The following is an 18,233-nucleotide window of genomic DNA, read 5'->3' on the forward strand; positions in this document are numbered from 1 at the left end:
AATAGAGAAAAAGTGTAGAGGTGCAGTCAGAGCCACAGCAAACACTGTATCCACGCTTTCTTGATAAAGGCTGTAAAGAAGGCGTGTTCTACTCAAATTCGTGTGTCTGCTTCTTTTGACACTCTTTCCGCCGTTGTTAAGCAGCACAAGTGTTTTAAGATTGTGTTCGGAAACACATAGAGATAAGGGAAGGCAAATAATCCCCATTCAGTGCTTCAGGCAGGAGGTTCGAAAGGAAACGCGGCGGGGGACGAGGGCTGGGGGTGGGAGAGGAGCTGCATTTTTGCTTCTGTGCCGGCTAAGAAGCCAGCAAGGTAAGGCTTCCCTTCTCCAGTCGGGTTTCTCTCGCATTCCATTCTCCCCCATGGGTCCTGCGTGCAGACGACACATAGCTCAGTGGGCGCACAGGAGGCGAGCATTAGAGATTAAAGAAAGTCAGCGAGATTGAACACGGGCGTCCCGTTTGGAAGTGTCCAAGGAGACCAGCCGAGACTGGGAGCGTTTCCTTCTGGCCGAGAGGGGGAGCCCCGCGTTCCCAGCCTGGAGCGACCCGGAGTCCCGAGCCTCGAGCCCCAGCCGCCAGCCAGCGCGTTTTGGCTCCAGCCGCTAAGGAAGAGGAGGGAGGGGGCAGAGAATGCGTAGAGGGAGGGGACCGGAGCCGGAGGGTCCCGAGTCCAGCACGGTGTTGACGTAGAGAAACTTTCCCTCTCGGCCGCGGAAACGGCGCCCCGGCTGTGCTGGAGCGGAGATCGCCAGGTTCCGAGGACGCCGCGGCTCTCCACGCCCCTGCCCGGAGCCTGACCCGACTGCATCAGTCAGTAAGGTACGGAGAGACGCCGTTTATCCTGGGGCTTCGCTGGCTGCAAACCCCAGCGTCCCGCCAGGTAGCGTTCAGTCCCTTTTAAGTCGACATCCTGAGAAACGGCGGGCCGGTGGTCAGCCCCGGCCGGGTGCAGGGGAAGGAGGGCGCGGGGCTGTGAGCCGCCGCTGCTGCCGCTGGGCAGGTTGCAAAGATTGGGACAGTGAAAGGCTTTGGGAGACGTCCGGCAAGGAAGGAGAATAAGACCTGTTGACGACCGCTGTGGCAGTGCTTCAGGGATGACGAGGAGTCAGTCTCACGAGGTCGGGGACGCAGTGTTCTCCCGACTCCTGGAGCCCTTTGTGGTAACTTTGGTCCGGGTGACCGGGGCCGGCGGGCGGGAGCTGGAGGGAGCCGAGGGTCGACTGTGGTCAGTACGGCTGCGGGGGTAGGGACCAGACGCGACTGAGCAAGCAAGTCTTCGCCGGGTCACAGCGGGGCGACCCAGGAGCTAAACTTCTTTAGCTTAACCTCCCTTTTGTTGGCCGCGGGAGGGAGTGTGAGCAGGGGGGGCGGGGAGGCGCGAAGCTCCGAGGCCCGGCCGCGGATTCTTTAAAGCCCAGGCTGGGAGGGCCCAAACTCAGGGGCCGCGCCCACAGGGTTACCCTTTGGCTGGGTGGGTCAAGTATTTCTTTCTGGTGGGCGCTACTTAGAGGGGCGCGTGGCGCTGCGCGGTATTGAGACCCTGGGTTCTCGCTGGGGTCCACCACCCTGTGGGCTGAATCACTGCACGGATCAGAACCCAAAGAGATCGGTTCTTCCCTGAGGCTCCTGGGGCCGCCTCTCAGACTTCCCTGTGTGCGGGAGGGAACTCTGGGCAGGCTGGTTTTCTTGGAATGTGTTTACGATGTTGAATGGAACTTGAACAGGAAGCTGGACGCTGCAGCTGGAACCAGCTTGCCAGGGTAGAGTAAGGAAGACGTAGCTGGAGTTGGACTTGTCATGTGCACTTAGTACCTTGGGCAAACCCCGAGTAAAAGCGGGCCGTCGATCAACATATCCCTTCCTGGGTCCCAATAGTTTTTCCCGACTGAGCTCACCTTACTTTCACTTGCAATCAGACATTTGAATGCACTATTTCAATCTGCAAATTTGACAAAGTATAATGCAATTAGGAAGGCTTTAATAACTTTGGGACCTGCTTTTTTTTAAAAAAAAATCTTGCATCAGCAGTTGAGAATAAAAGTTTTTGAAGAATGTTCTAGTTATGACTCCCTTCTAGGATTAGAATGAGACTAGGATACTGGTGATTTTGTGTCTTTGATGCCAAATGGGTGATAAGGTGCTAAAAGAAGGCAGTAATGAGACGGAGTGAATGTGAGGAAGTAGGAAACTGTGAGAGGAGTTGGACATTTTTCAGATTTGCAAATCAACCCTTTTTCTGCTAGTCTTTCTCTCCTTCCCCCACATAAACAAGTGGTCTTGCTAGAAAATCCACCAATTGGGAGAGTGCAGTCACTGGCGACTACAACCCTTGCTGGAAACAGCAGACAGGCTAAGGTACTGCCCCACTGCATAATTAAAAGGTCTCCTTGAGCTGTCCAGGAGTGTTTTCCAAGTTTTTACGACTGACAAGGAAAGAAGAGAGGAACCTGGCCGGCAGCCAAACTAGACTGAGCTCAGTAGCCAGGCATGAAAGAGACTGGGGAAGTTGCAGGGGATAATTGGAAAGGAGCTGTTGGTTGTACTTGGATTTAAACAAGGGGTTTCTTTTGCAATGAGAATTTTTAGGTGACTAAGATCAGCCTTCTTGGCAAAAAAAAAAAATAAATAAATAAATAAACCGAGCATAGAGTGCAGTGGGATGTGACAGAGGAGAGTGAAAGAAGTGGTTCTAGGAGGGAAGTGAGATCCTTCCCTATCTGTGTTGCTGTGGAATAGCTGGGGGCATGATGCATTTTGCACTAATCATTCTGTGCAGATACCCACACTTTGTTGCTTTTTGTCTCCTCAACTTGGACCAGGCTTGCTGAAACTTCAAGCTCTTGACCTTGACTTTCCTTGTTTTTCCTAGCCAGTATGAACTGAAGACTTGGGTTTTGAGCAGATGGTTTTCCACCTTAATCGAATAATTCCATTAGGTATTCTCAAATGGAACAGATTTGGGTCATGAAATTAAAGTGGAAAATGCATCCAACTGTCTTCCTTGTATTTGTCAAAGTAATCCAGATAATAGATCTCCTTCACGGAAAGGAGTAGAAGTTGGTGTGATCTCAGTATTTCTCGCATTTGCCTAATACTTAAGGGCCTGCTGCTTCTAAGTTACAGACCAGCCAGGACCTCAGAGCCTTATCTGAAATTAGTTCCCATCGTTTACATTGGAAACGTTTTATGTTTCCTCTATTTTTTTTTTTTTTTCAGGAATGTAGGTCTACTATTGTGGGTTTGGGAGTTGATTAGTAAAAAATTGCTAATGTAATTTGTATTTCTTCTGGGTTGGTGAGTTTGAGATTGTGAATATCAGCCTACTCTGAGATTGACTTTATGAATCACCCTTGGCAAAGTGTTTTCCTGTTCCTATGATTTTAGTTTTCCACTTGCAAAGTAAAGAAATTTCCTTTACATAATTACAAGCTTACAGTGAGCATTAAAAAGATGAAGTTATATTAATAGGTTTTTAGACATAAAGGTCATAGGGCTTCTAGCTCAGTTGATTCACTTGAGATTTATAGGGGTAAATTGGAATATTTATATCTAAAATACACATTTAATAGTGACATATCTGTATTTAATTTATAAAAATTACTACTTTGCATTTTAATCATAGCTTTAGTTTAATCATAAATTTTATTCTTTGTGAATATTGGGTGAGATTATCTTAAGGCTAAAGCTGAGTCATTCTCTCAAATAGAAAAGAACAATCAGCAGATTCTGTTTTTTTTTTTTTTATTTTGGCTTATATTTATACTTAAGGACCGGTTATGTTTTTAAGACCAGCTCAATTTTGCCTTTATGAGAAGTTACCAAATATATTTGCAGAATTTGGCTCCCTTCTCGGAAATAACACTTGAGAGACAGAAATACACTGATGATGTACAAACAAACTTTCTTTTCACCATGGCCACAACAATTTCCTTAAAAGTTTAAAGGGTATATTTAGGAGCCATTCATTAATTGATTCAACCAGTATTTGTTTCATACTTTCTATGTCACAGGAAACATCAGGTTTGGATCTGAATCCTGGCACAGAACTTTTCAGCACTGTGATTTGTGCAGGTTATTTTACTTCTTAAACTTTTTGCCAACATATAATTTATTATCTGTGTTGCTATCTGTACTGTATGAACTTGTTAATTATTGATATACACATGATAATAATTGTTAAATATTTAATTTTTCGTTTGACATGTCATTAGTAAAATGAGTGCAATAAGCTACCTACTTTTTTTTCAATGTACTGTATCTACCCTTAGTTGCTTAGCTTAACTATTTTTCAGTTGAACAGGTCACTGTATTAGAGAAGGAATACAGAATAAATATGAATAAATTAAAGTATAAAATCTTTTGGTAAAATAATTATAACTTTTAGACTATCATTAATAGTGAATCTATAAAAGGTGGGAGCAAATTATAGTTGTATTTATGGTCATACTAACACGATAGACTTCTTTGCATAATCAAAGAATGAGTGAGTGTTCAGGGACATAATAGAGTAATTTTAATGTAAAATATCTAGTTTTGCTTTTGATTTCAAGTTAACTCTTTAAAATCTTAATCTCCATTGCTGAATATTAGATAATTTTTATTTAGATTTTACTTAGCAGAGCACTTTGCGGTTGCAGTTTGTTTTTTAAAATCTCTAAAGAACACTAAAAAGTTGTTTTATTCAAATGTAATAATGAATTCAAAAGTAATTACCAGAGACAACTGAATGACCGGCCTGAGCCCTGGTCTCTAAACGTAATTAGAGGCTGGTGGATCTAATAGTGTTTGTCTTAATGCATTTAGTGATCAGGAAACTTAAACTTGTTCCTATGGGAGCTTAAATATATTCACATTGGAAAAAAAAAAAGTATAAACTTTGAGCGGAGAAATTGCTTTGCTTCCAAATAGTGAGGATATGAAGTTGAAATCAACTCTTTTATTTTTAAAGATAAAGGCTACAAGTTATTGTTCCAGAGTTAGGCTTAGAAAACGTTCTTATACATTTCTTAGGCCCTGTTATTTGTTTCTTTTGTGTTTGTTTTATGGTAAGAAAATGTTTTCAGATACTCTAGTGTTGCTTACACTGCATGATTATTTTTTCATCAGAAGACAGTTAATTGACTCAAATGTTGTGCAGTAGAGTGTCAGTTTTTACTGTTGAAATGTATAGTTATGGTAAATTTGGAATTATTTTTGTCATTCAGTATTATGTACTTAAAGATATTTTTGGAAAGACTTCTCTAATTTGCACAGGTAATATGAGTCAGTAAGTTAGTTTTTATAACATGCGATTGCAGAAATCAATATGACTTTTGAAAAGAGTTTTAAATAACACCATATATATTTTTCAGGATTCACCTGAGACCGTATCTAGGTAGTAATAGCTGCTATTCATGTTTGTTTTTTTGCTATTAATGTTATGTAAATATACCTACATAGTCTTCCTCACATACCTTCTGAAGAGGAGATTCAGAATATACCTTAGGAACTTCCAAGCTTTGGATAACTAATCCCTCCTTCATATATATGTCACATGGATGTATATAATGCATGTAGAATTATGACATATATATTCTTTGATGTTTCTCTATTTGTGCTAGGTATATTTTTCATGGGGAAAAACAATGTCAATCAATTGATATTTCTGAGCTAATTTTTACCATTAATTTAAAATCTTTTCCAGACAACTCTTGCCATAGGTTCTTGATTGCCCTCCCCCAAAAAATTCTAAAGGAGTTTTCAGGCTTTTATTTATACCTGTAAAGGTAAAGAAAAATAGTGGGAGAAACCTATTATCATCATTGTTGGTTAATGGTTCTGATGATGACAAAATCATCGAAGCCTTTTCTACTTAAGTAGAACACAGGCAAATGGGCATTTAACTGCTGTCATAATGTAAATGTAAATTCACTGCTTGGAAGATAGCTATTACTGGTATGTTTGTAAGGTTCTGCGAAGTGAGAATTGTGTGTGAATGTAGTGTTTTCCTGGTATTGTGTGGCTTTTTCTTATGGTTATTATAATTGACCTGTTTCCTAAAACTTCAACCACAAGTTCTCCAAGAATTTCAGGGAACTTAAATTTTGCCAAGCTATGAACCAAAAGCTCATTGAGTGATTTGGACCCAATCTTTTGTCCTTAGAAATGATGATAGTCATTAAACTGACCAAAACAGGAGTTCCTATTGTGGCTCAGCGGATTAAGGACCTGATGTTTCTGTAAGGATGTGAATTTTATCCCTGGCCTCCCTCTGTGGGTTAAGGATATGACATTGCCACAAGCCGTGGCATAGATCACAGATGGGGCTCAGATCTGATGTTGGTATGGCTGTGGCATAGGCCACAGCTACAGCTCTAATTCTTCCCCTAGTCTGAGAACTTCCCTGTGTTACAGGTGTGGCTATAAAAGAAAAACAAAATTAAAAAAGGACCAAAACACAGCTAGTGGAGAGGTTTGGGAGAAGAAAATGTAGATCACAAGTAACTTACTAAAGGAAACATCAAGAATTGACTGTATAACCTTTTAAAATAATTATGTAATATTTCATCAAATGATAACTAAGATCTTGAATGAGGTAATACTGATTTTGGACAGCATTTTAGCTAAAAAAGCAAACAGAACTATCTGTTTGGTGGCAGCAGATCTCCAAATTTGGGGTAACAAAAAGTTGATATAAGAGAATGAGCTTCATTTTAGCCTCTTGATTTCCCCTCTGTTTACAACCATCAAGAGTGCCAGTAGAATCTTAACAGCAAATAGGTTAATTTACCCAGATTTCCACTTGGGTTAGTGGATGTAACTTGATGTAAGTACTGATAAAAGATATATTTAAGAAGACTAAGAGCACTAAGTGTTTTTAAAGGTCGACTTGCATGTTATTCTCTGTAATCTATTTAATTTTGTCTACCTTTGAGGAACTCCATAATAAATACAGAATTTTAGCTGATAGTTGAATCTTCCTGCTACCTCCTTGAGGTAGTATTAAATGTGCACTATTGTCATCATAAAAAATGACTTTAAATGTTGATTATTGCTGGTGGTTTACATAAATACAGAGAAAGTTTAGCTTATTGTAAAAAACGACTGTATAACTGAGTTAATTTCAAAGCAATTTATCTCTGTGCTGCTGTAGTAACTGAGTATAATTAATAAGAGGATGCAGCTTATGCAGCAGTGTAGTTTAGCAAAATGCATTTGAGAGAATTGTTAATCACATTTGCGTAAACGAATTATATTTGAAATTATCTAAATGCCATCTGAAATGGCAAAATATATTGAATTTTCAGATATATAAAGTAAGAATTCTTTATAATAAGAATAGGTATTGTTTTGAAATTTCGTGAGTTATTATTTCTGTTTTAATGCATCATCGCGACTTTGGATGAGTAGGAGAAAAGCCTTTAAAATTCTAAACTGGGAGTTTCCATCGTGGCGCAGTGGTTAATGAATCCGACTAGGAACCATGAGGTTGTGGGTTCGGTCCCTGCCCTTGCTCAGTGAGTTAACTATCCGGCGTTGCCATTAGCTGTGGTGTAGGTTGCAGATGCGTTGCTGTGGCTCTAGCGTAGGCCGGCAGCTACAGCTCCTATTTGACCCCTAGCCTGGGAACCTCCAAATGCCGCGAGAAGGGCCCAAGAAATGGCAAAAAGACAAAAAAAAAAAAACTAAACTGCAAACAAACAAGATATATCATATTGCCCACATTGCCTTTAATTCTTTTTAAAGGAGGAATTGCTACTAAATTTAAAACATCTGAATTATCATAGGCTTAACTGATTAAATTAGATAGACTAGGAAACTTATGATTAATTTGGATAAATGAAATTTCCTAGATTAGTGCAGATGAGGCTTTAAAGAACAATGTTATAATCAATCTTTCTTTGGGACTTTCTTACTCGATGAGATACTGACTTTGACTCAAGTCCTCATAAAAATTTGCAGTCTGTTTTCCCCCTCTTCTCATTCTGAAAAATGTGACTATGTTTAAACTATGAGTTGACAAGTAAAGGGATTCTAATATGATCTTTGAATTTAATAAATATTTATTGAATACCACTTTTTTTCTGGCAATTAGATCCTTTTTATAATAGGTGTCAGAGACTGATCTCAAATTAACTTTATTAGATTTAAATAGAACTTGTTATTTTTATATAATTCTGTGCCACGATGGAGAGAATGTTGAAGGAGTAGGGGTGGAGGCTGTTTATCAGCGTGAGGGGAAGCAGTATCTGGAAAGAAAAAGTGTGGTGGTGATTCCTGGGCAAAGATGAAGATGTGTTAGCAGGCAACAAAGCGGGGGCAGCTCAAGATTGCAAGTGGTGTGTGCTTGGAGGCATGGTACCATTTGAATGGGTTAATAGAGCAAGCTGAATTTTGGAACTTCAGAGATGTTTCTCCTTTCTGTCTTCATGTTGATGACTATGATCATTAGTAATTACATAAGCGAGTTTAGGAACTTTAACTGGATTAATCATCATAAAAAACTCTATCTTATTTTTATTTTTCCAGATCTAACTAATGTGTAATTGGAGTCATAAGGTATTGTGTGTGGGCTCCATTTTACACTCCAGGGGATCCATGAACTTGGATATAAAACAATAACATTATTACTCTAAAGGGTATCTCACTTAAGTTTAGTATCATTATAGTTTTGAAGGCAGGGAAGCATGCACACAACTAGTCTTTACATGTAGCTTCTAGAAGCTGCACATATTTATTGTCATGTCTCATTGCTCTGACTGCACATATTTTGAAATTTTTTTATGTTTACAACCAGTTTAAAATTACAATAAAAATTACACCTGCTTCTAGGTATTATTTTTATATGTAGATATATCTATAGATATGAAGCTGTGTATCAAATTTTAAATATAATTTTTGTATTTTTTAATATAATTTAATCATTTTACTTTAAGCCTGCTTTTTTTCACATAATTTATATTTTGTTTCATGCGTTGAAAAACAGATTTTGAGAAGGGGTCCATAGACTTCCTTAGCTGCCAAACGGATTCATAGCTCAAAAAAGGTTAAGAACACTTAGAAATCTATACTAATTTATTTAGAGGTGCCAGTAGGCTGTGCTGTCATTTAATGAGGTTAAAAGAAATTGAAGCTATTTAACTCAGTTCTATCTGATAGCATATAGTTATACAGCGGTGTCCTAAATTGTCTTTGAAAGTAAATTCCTGATAAATAATGCTTATTTTGTGGATAATTTGCACTATTCAAGAAGAGTGTCTGTGGTTTTTGGTAATCTTACTTAGTGACACAGTTCAACAAAGAAGCATTTAATTCTATTTTAGAACTTGTACATTTAAAAATAGGTTTATCTTTTTCACATTACAACATTAACTATTTTTTTCTTTCTTTCTTTTTTTTTTTTTGTCTTTTTAGGGCCTCACCCATGGTATATGGCAATTCCCAGGCAAGGGGTCGAATCAGAGCTGTAGCTGCCAGCCTGCCTGCCTATGCCACAGCCACGGCAACACCAGATACAAGCTGGGTCTGTGAACTTCATCATAGCTCATGGCAACGCCAGACCCTTGACCCACTGAGTGAGGCCAGGGATCCAACCCCCGTCCTCATGGATACTATCCAGGTTAGTTACCGCTGAGCCAAGATGGTAACTCCAGCATTAACTATTTTTAACAATTCCTGGTTGGCTGGTAGTTTAGTCTTGTGGTACTGATTTGTTTTTAATATAAATGTTTTGTCTCCTCAGCTTCACTTTAAGTTTCAGGAGAGAATAGATATGTTAAGCAGGTTTTTGTATCCCTGGTTAGTAACAGGTAACCATGCCAGTATTAGCAATTTCCTCTGAATACCAAGGAAGAAATAAATAAATTATGTGCATTGGAAACTTGATATTTCTTTATGCATCGCTGAGTTACTTAAGGTTATACATTTGGTTAGATGATGTGTATTATTCGTGACCACTACTGATGAAAAATTTAATGTATGCCAAGAATTCTGGAAAATAAGAATACATAATACATAAAAGTATAGCAAATTTTGGTGTTATGAAGGAGATATATAATTAAACATAGATGACGTAATTTTTGCCCTATTTTCCCTTTCTTCTTTTTGCTTGACTTGGCAACTCTATGAAGATACCTTCATTTTAAAATTAGTTTCCTGTTTTATTGGTATTTGATTTAATTGAAATCGATGACTCAATTTTATTTTTGAAGTATGTGACAAAAGCTATTTCTTTAAAATTATTAATTTGAGATAATTACTTTGTAAAGCTTCAGATTCAATTATCAGTTCAGTTGTAGTTAGTCTGGAGCACCTTAACATTCTAAGCGGTGGGTGCAAAGTTTTGTACTTGAATTGACAGTAACTTCAAAATCACAGTGAATGATGATTGTCTTTTAATTTGCTTCCTGTTTGTGGCTCTACTTTGTGTCTCCTTTAATGGTGGGCATCAACATGCCTTTGCCTCCCTTCCCTGTTGCTCTCCATGTTCCCTCTGAATGACACTGGATAGCACAAGCCAGGTGGGATTCTCTACCGAAAGGTAATTCTCCTTTCCTATTTATGCACATCGATTCCTAGGAAGCATGTTTTCACTTCTAAGAGTCACTGACAGTCCTTGATATTGATGGTTCATTGATGATTTCCTTATTCCTTTTTGTTCATAGAACTCTGATATTATGCAGATATCCACTCTTTCCCACATAAATCAGAGGAAGACAATTCATTCCTAAGAGAAGTGAAATTTGGATTAGGCTGAGCTAACCGGTCATGGTGTTTCTATTCCCCTTGTCAGTGACTGATTATTGTGAGGTCACTTGTTTCTTGTCCCAGTCATAAACAATTATGTAAAACGACATAGCTGTAGGGAGATCAGGTAGAAAAAAAGTTTTTTACACTTGGAAAGGGGACATTGGCTGAGATAGCCTGTATCAGCTATTGATTTGGGTCCTGTCTCAAATTGCAACAGAGGGTCATCTTCTGTCCTTGAGGAGATCTAGCCCAAAGGCAAAACAAATGCTTTAATGATGAAAGAAAAAAATGTAAGGAACCTGGATGCTTGATGCCATTGTTGGGTTGCTGAATCAACTTACCATATTTCTGGGTTTACTATTGTGTGAGAGAATGAATTTATTTTTCAAACCAATTTGAACTAGAACTTTCAGTTACTTAAATGAGATGGTATCTTAATTAGAATATTTATTAAGTGGTAATTTAGGTAATTAAAGGAAATTTATAGACTACTTGGGTTTTATAAGCTGTGGATATGACTGGTGCTATTACGCTATACAAATATTTCATTATTCCATTCACCAAATTTTATTTTGTTTTTAATACAGTAAATTTATTAATCATCTTAGTTAAATGTATTCTGGGTTGACTATATTCTACGTATATCTCAGAATACATTATTCAATAAAAAATAAAATAATTTGAAGTACAAATTCAAAATCTAATCTATAAAATCATACCACTGTTTGTTCAGTGTCTTTAGTGTATTGAGAACATTAAATGTATCTTAAGAAACACTAAAGGAATCTCAGTGCTTTGTCTGAGTAATTTTAAGATTGGAGTCATGATAAAACTAACATAATTATTTAAATATAAATATAAGAATAAAATTAATAAAATAGTGAAGTGCAGATCCATTCACAGAGATTAAAAAATGCAGACATATAATAATCTAGACATATAATAAACTAGTCAGAACTAGTTATAAACTGGTTATAAAACTAGTTCACGAACCATAAACAATTTAATTATTTTCTGCCACTATGTTCTTGAGTTAACTTTTTTGATGATTTAGCATTATGCACATTTTTTTGATAATTTGTTATTTCAAAGTATGGAGATATATCTGAGTCTTTGTCTTCTTGTTCTAAAGTGGTTAGGAATTACCCAAAGCTGAGAATTGACCAAAGCAAGAGTGACATATATTTTAAAGTATTAATGCTGTCCTTATTGGAAATGGCTAACCAGTAGTTTAAGCAGGAGGTGGAGGCAAGCAAAACCAGGAATAATCTAACAGGCTCAGAATAGGCAAGTATCACAGTGGGCAGTTTTGTTGGAAATGAGTGAGTGTGAGAAAAAGAAAGTTAAAGATTGTGTCGGCAGTGGAGATGAAGAAGAGCAGTTGTTGAAACTGGAAGTGGAAATATTACAGATATTAGAAGCCTGCAGTCAGGCATAGTGGCAAATGGCTCTTTGGTCAAGAAAGAGCAAGGCTATTGTATTGGAACTCTATCTATGTGGATGTTGAAAGCATGAAGACAGGTTGGAGAGGGATATGGAGAGCCAGTAATTTGAATACCAAAGGAAAGTGAGAGACCTTAGGAGAAGTTACTGGATGGAGATATCCAAAGAACATTACTGTGATTGAGATGTGCTTATTAGTTTTATGCATAAAAATGAGGTAAACATACTTGAGATGCTTGCTCTAGGAGATCATGACCTTTCAAATTTAGGCAAAAGAACCAGAGAATACAAAGTACTGCCATTATCAGAGGATTATTGTTCTTTTAAAAGCTGTGATTCAGGGGTTGGTCTGGGGTATCTCATTATCCAGAATCAGAGTGCCCTCTGATTTTCCTTGGTTTTAAAGGGACCCACATTCTTATGGGCTTTTGAATGTGAATAAATGTCTCTTGGTATGGAAACTTATAAAGGGACTCTGCTTATCTACTTTGGAAATTTTAGTTGAACATGTAAGTTGCTCACAGCAGATGTAAAATGAGGAAGAGGTTAAGTATGCAGATAATTAAAATTCCAACTCTCACTAGTGCTGAAATAATCAAATAAGTTGAAAATGGTAACCACCCCCCACCCTCATCATTGTCTCTCTTTTTGATCTTCATGGCATGAGAATTCTTTTCTTAATCTGTTCTCTTATACCTGTGAGTCCACAAAACATTTTTTGAACAAGAGAGAAATGGTAATAAGAATGTAATGGGGATAATATAATATCTTATAATCAGGATAATAAGAATAAATTTTGAGGCCAGGCTACCTGAAAATATGGCCCCTTGACATATTGAATATTTCAACCTGAAAGAATTTGAAAAATGGCATGTGAAGGAAGGATGTTCTGAACTGCTCTTGAAGCAGTTCGTAAAATCCTTATGCGAGAAGTACCCTCTCTATCCTAAGAGGAAAGGAACATCCTTAGCTCTGAAAACATAGGGACACAGAGAGGTATCTCAGTGAACTTGCTAAGCTTCCCTTAGTTTGCAATATTTAGCTCATACTCTCTGTCCTATCATACCTTTCTGAGACTTGTAACTCTCCTTCAAACTTAGCATAAAAAAGAAAATGTTTAGGTTTAATTATTTTTGTTCAGGTCTTCATTTCTTTTTTTTGGCTGCACCTGGGCATGTGGAAGTTCCAAGCCAGTGATTGAACTTAAGACACAGCAGTTTCAACACTGAATTCTTAGCCACTAGGCCACCAGGAAACTCCTGGGTCTTCATTTCTTTATGCAGGTACTATGTCATGAAAAACTTATATTAAACTGTCTTTTGTTACAGAGAGTTTCAGATGAGAATCCAGGAGGGTAGAGGGAAAAAAATATTTTTCCTCCCCTACAAATAGCATTTATAGAGTGCTCACTATGTCCTAAGCATTGTGCTAAATGTTGTTTTTAATGATTCATAAATGATTAAGAAATGTGTCTACTGTTCCATAGCTGGCAAACAGTGGACCAGGCAGATAATAGGGTGGGAAGTAGCGCATCTTAACCACTGTATAAGTTGGGGAATGTTCTGTAAAGTGGCCAGAGTCCCCCTAAAGGTCCTCTAGTCCTCTTCACTGGTGAGAGCAAATAACCATTGAATACCTGATGGTCTAGACTCCTGCCTGAGGCTTCACTCCCCGTGTTTTGCAGCACCATGGGCTGCTCATCTCCTAGTCTTAGAAGTGACGACTTGGAACTCCCATTGGATAGGATATTTGTTTACTTTACTCTGTTTAGTTAGATAAAGTATGAAAATTAATTCATCGCCTAAATGGTGTCTGCATATTGCTTTGGCTTTCTCTTGATGTGAATTGTCAGGAGAGTTAAAATGTTGAGTGAGAAAATATGACTTTTTTTTTGGTTTTTAGGGCCTTACCTGCGGCATATGGAGGTTCCCAGGCCAGGGGTCCAGTGGGAGCTACAGCTGACACCACAGCTATAGCAATGCCAAATCCGAGCCACGTGTGCGACCTACACCACAGGTCACGGCAACGCTGGATCCTTAACCCACTGAGCAAGGCCAGGGATTGAACCCACAACCTCATTGTTCCTATTCGGATTCTTTTCTGCTGTGCCACGACAGGAACTCCAAAATATGACTTTCTTAATCCTGTATTTCCTTGGTTTTGTCAAAATGATAAGGTTTGTATAAATAAAGCCCAAGGTATTAAATAACTAATATTATTAGTTTCTAATAACATGTCATGTACTTTTCATTTAAGCATTTGATATTTCCTTCACTGAGAAGATGGACTAGGTAACTTCAAAGAACATTTCAGCCCTTACAGCAGTCTACATTTTAATTTTAAATAGTTTTTTTAAAACTAAAACAAGTTTCTTAGTCAAAATAGTTTATTTAAAGTTGACCTGATTTTAATACTCAATTTCATCCTTTTGTCTTTTTTGAGTAAGTTAACAGACATTTGATCTCCTGTGGTATTTATAGTTTCTGTATTCTGAAAAGGTTCTCTTGAACACTTAGAGTCAAAGCCTGGGGGTATGACAAATCTTCAAGCTAGGAAAGACTCAGCAGTAGAAAGCAAGGAGCACAGAGTGAGTGATTCAAGCAAATAGGAAGTCCTAAAGGAGCGAGTATATGATTCTGCCACAGAATTGCAAGACTGAAAATAGAGCCGGAGAATAGAGTGTAAGGGAAAGAACTAGAATTGCCGGAGATAAAACCAGTGAGGCAAAGACTGAGTCTTAAAGGACTTTCAAATGCAGGGTTCTCTCTTTATTCTGTTAGCAGTTGGAAACCCTTGAAGGATTCAAATAAAGTTGGTGGCAAATGTCCTCTGCATTTGTGAAAGATTTAAGTAGATGCACTACCAGTAAGTCTAGGCAAGAGAAGGGGTAGTTGAGAGGGATGGCAATGAAAAATGAGTTTCTTCCAGAGGTATTTAGGAGGAAACAAATCTGTACATTTTGATGATTTGTTAGTGATTGTGGAGCAGGCCAGAACTGTGGCATAAATGTTGATGCTAAGATTTCTAATTTTGGCAACCTGGGTGTTGGCATCCATCAGGAAAATGAATAAAGTAGAAGTAGAATTATTGAAGGAAATGAATGATTTCAATTTTGGACACATTTTGATATGTCTCTGAATCATTTCTTTTGTAGATGTCCAGTAGCAGTCATTTATGTATATACACATATATGCCTGGAGCTAAGAAGTTTGGTGTTAGCTGGTGATATACACATATATATTTATTTCTCTATCTATCTATCTATCTACCTATCTATCTATCTATTGACTTCAGATTACAAATGGTAGATTTTCATTTAGAAGGGGCCATCTTATGACAAGGCTCAGAGGAACAGAATGCCAAGCCCCAAGCACAACTAAGAAGGAATTATCAGTGATGTGAAATTTAAGATAAAAAATAATAATTTGAGAAGGAGAGGATGATCAATAATCTTAAATAGTATAGAAAGATAAGTAAACCAACAGATTAAAGTGTCAATTATGTGTCTGTTGTACTTGGTGAGAAGGTCCTTCGTGACTGTAGTGAGAACAGTTTTGGAGGGATTATGTATGTGGTGAGTTGTGGAGTAGAGTAACTGAAAACACAGTATAAATCTGTAGGTTGTTCTGGAAATAGCTTGAGCTTTGGCCTCTTTGGAGACAGGATTTGCTGTTTACAACCCGAGTGCTCTTCAACGGGCAAATAAATCACATATTGTTACCCTTTCTCAACCTGTAGGATGGCACAGACAGTAACTCCATGCAGGATTAAACATGTTGCATATAGCATAGTGGCTAGAGTTTTGTAAGTGGTCCGTAAATGGCAGCTAGTGTTATTATATAAATTATACTTTTTACACTGTTATATTTAACCTCACAATAAAATGATATTCTGGTAGTTCCCGTCATGGCTCAGTGGTTAACGAATCCGACTAGGAACCATGAGGTTGTGGGTTTGATCACCTGGCCTTGCTCAGTGGGTTGAGGATCCGGTGTTGCCGTGAGCTGTGGTGTAGGTCGTAGATGCAGCTCGGATCCAGCGTTGCTGTGGCTGTGGCGTAGGCCAGTGGCTACAGCTCCGATTCGACCCCTAACCTGGAAACCTCCATATGCCGTGAGAGCGGCCCTAGGGAAGAAAAAAAAAAATGATATTCTGTTTTCATTCTGAGTAACAAATATGCTATTGTATGTAAATGAATTTACCCTAAACTATAAATACAAATGGAACAACTTCAGGGTAGTATGTCTTTTGCAACTTCGAAGATATAATAAATTAGGGGAGTACAGAATGAGTCTCTGTTTTTGACTATATCTCCATCAAAAATTATATATTTTCAACGAAAGAGCCCCACTTAAAACATCGTGTAATTTGAACTGAGATATATCTCCTCTTTTTAGACTTGTTTTGGTTCTTTTTTATATATTACAGATGAAACATGGTAGAAGAAAACTTGTAAATATTAACCTGAAACAAAGTAAGAAATCCTTAATCCTAAAATTATGTAGGATAAAGCTATTTTTAACTTTTTAGTGTATATACAGCAACACTTTTTTCTAAATTTTACAATTGATGCATGCTGTTGCAATAAGTTAAGAATACTGAAGAGGATAAGGGGAAAAATGGTTTCACTGATTGATTTGATGACATTTCTTTAGTTAAAAAAAATGATGTTCTGTGCTACACACTAGTTGTTAATTTGACTTTTTTACTTGTTGTGCTGTGACGGCCCTTAGAGCTGTCTTGGGTGTGTGGACTGGTATCGGGGAAGAAAGAATTGGAGGAAAGAATCCTGTAGATATCACTTCATGATTTCAAACCCACGTTACTTTTAAGGATGAACGTAACAGGCTGTGGATTGATAACATCTAAACAGAAAAAAGTAATCAAGGATAAATCATTTGACAGTGGTTTCTGTCAGAATCAAGATTTTTTTCCCTGAGAAGACAGGTGACTGAGGAAGGACCAGTACGCTATAAACAGATCAACACAAGAGCCAGTCTGTGCCCCTTTGCTTTTTCTTACTCACACTTTCAAGACTTGGTTCATTTTTCAACCCAATAGCTGTATCCGTGATTACCAGAGGCCTAAAATCTGGATTATTTAGGCTGGTATTTTCTGGATGCACCCATTAGCACCCACATATGCCTGGACTCAACTTATTTTTGGTTTCTAGAGAAGGCTGGATCTCTGAGTCTCTTCTTGGTTTCAAACAGGCATTAAAGTCACTTGGACCTCGAGGATGGGATCTGTTTTTCAAGTCTCATGTTTAAAATACTTCATTTCCATCAAGGGCTAAGAGCAAGCAGCATTGTGTTTTGTAAATTTGCATTTGAAAACGATTATCACAGAAAAGTATTTTAGAAACTAATTTTCAGTATTAAAATTTAAACCTTACAAAAACCAGCTTTTGATATTTTTTTTTCTCCTTAACACTTTTAAAAGAAATTTCCCCTGGTTAAAATTTGGAAAGCAAAGAAATATACAAAAAAAAAAAAAAAAAAAGAGAGAAAACAAACTCACAAAGCAGCAGTGCAGTGGGGCTAGGTTTAACCTTTATGTACTTCCCACACATCTTTTGCACTGAACCTGTGCAATAAAAGATCAGGTGAAATGTGTAGAACGTGAGCTGTTATGGAAGATTCCCGATGAGTTTTTGAAGACTTACTGCGATACAGATAAACTTGGCCCCTTACCAAATGTTCCCATGCTGTGTAGTCTTGCTTGGGCTCCATCATTTACTAGCTTAGGGATCCTGGGGAGGTTATTTAGCATCTCTGGAACTTTTTTCTTGAATGTAAAATGAAGGTAATGACCTGAACCTTGTGTGTATCACTGAGAAGCATAAAACAATCTTCCGTGGCACCAGTAGATTTTCACAGAGCTTTCTCTTATGTGTGTTGACTTGAAAAACACACAGACTGAGAGTTGTGAGTCTTAAGTTTTATTCAGGGACCTTCCTGAGGACTATAGCCTGGGAGATAGCCTCTCAGTAGCTCTGAGAAAATTGCTCCAAAAGCTAGGGAAGAAGCCAGTGTTTGTATGATTTTTGACTGCAGAG

At 38.0% G+C, this 18,233-nt stretch overlaps 1 protein-coding gene across 42 annotated transcripts in view; it reads left to right on the plus strand.

Moving 5' to 3' along the window:
* Positions 1–692: 692 nt before the first annotated feature.
* The window catches only part of GULP1 (GULP PTB domain containing engulfment adaptor 1), a 263,558-nt gene continuing 246,017 nt past the window's right edge, over positions 693–18,233 (plus strand). For 30 of the 42 annotated variants that reach the window (XM_084999181.1, XM_084999152.1, XM_084999166.1 and 27 more), the window contains exon 1: positions 693–823. The gene's annotated coding sequence lies outside the window, so the exon portion shown is untranslated. Of the gene's footprint in view, positions 1,165–18,233 lie in introns of all 42 variants that reach the window. The other 12 variants (XM_084999157.1, XM_084999189.1, XM_021075368.2 and 9 more) reach the window with 4 other exon arrangements.

Source organism: Sus scrofa, chromosome 15, assembly GCF_054392235.1.
Source record: "Sus scrofa isolate SSC_HxYL_T2T_F1_AM1 chromosome 15, Sscrofa_HxYL_maternal_Yorkshire_Landrace_v2.0, whole genome shotgun sequence".
Taxonomy (NCBI): domain Eukaryota; kingdom Metazoa; phylum Chordata; class Mammalia; order Artiodactyla; family Suidae; genus Sus; species Sus scrofa.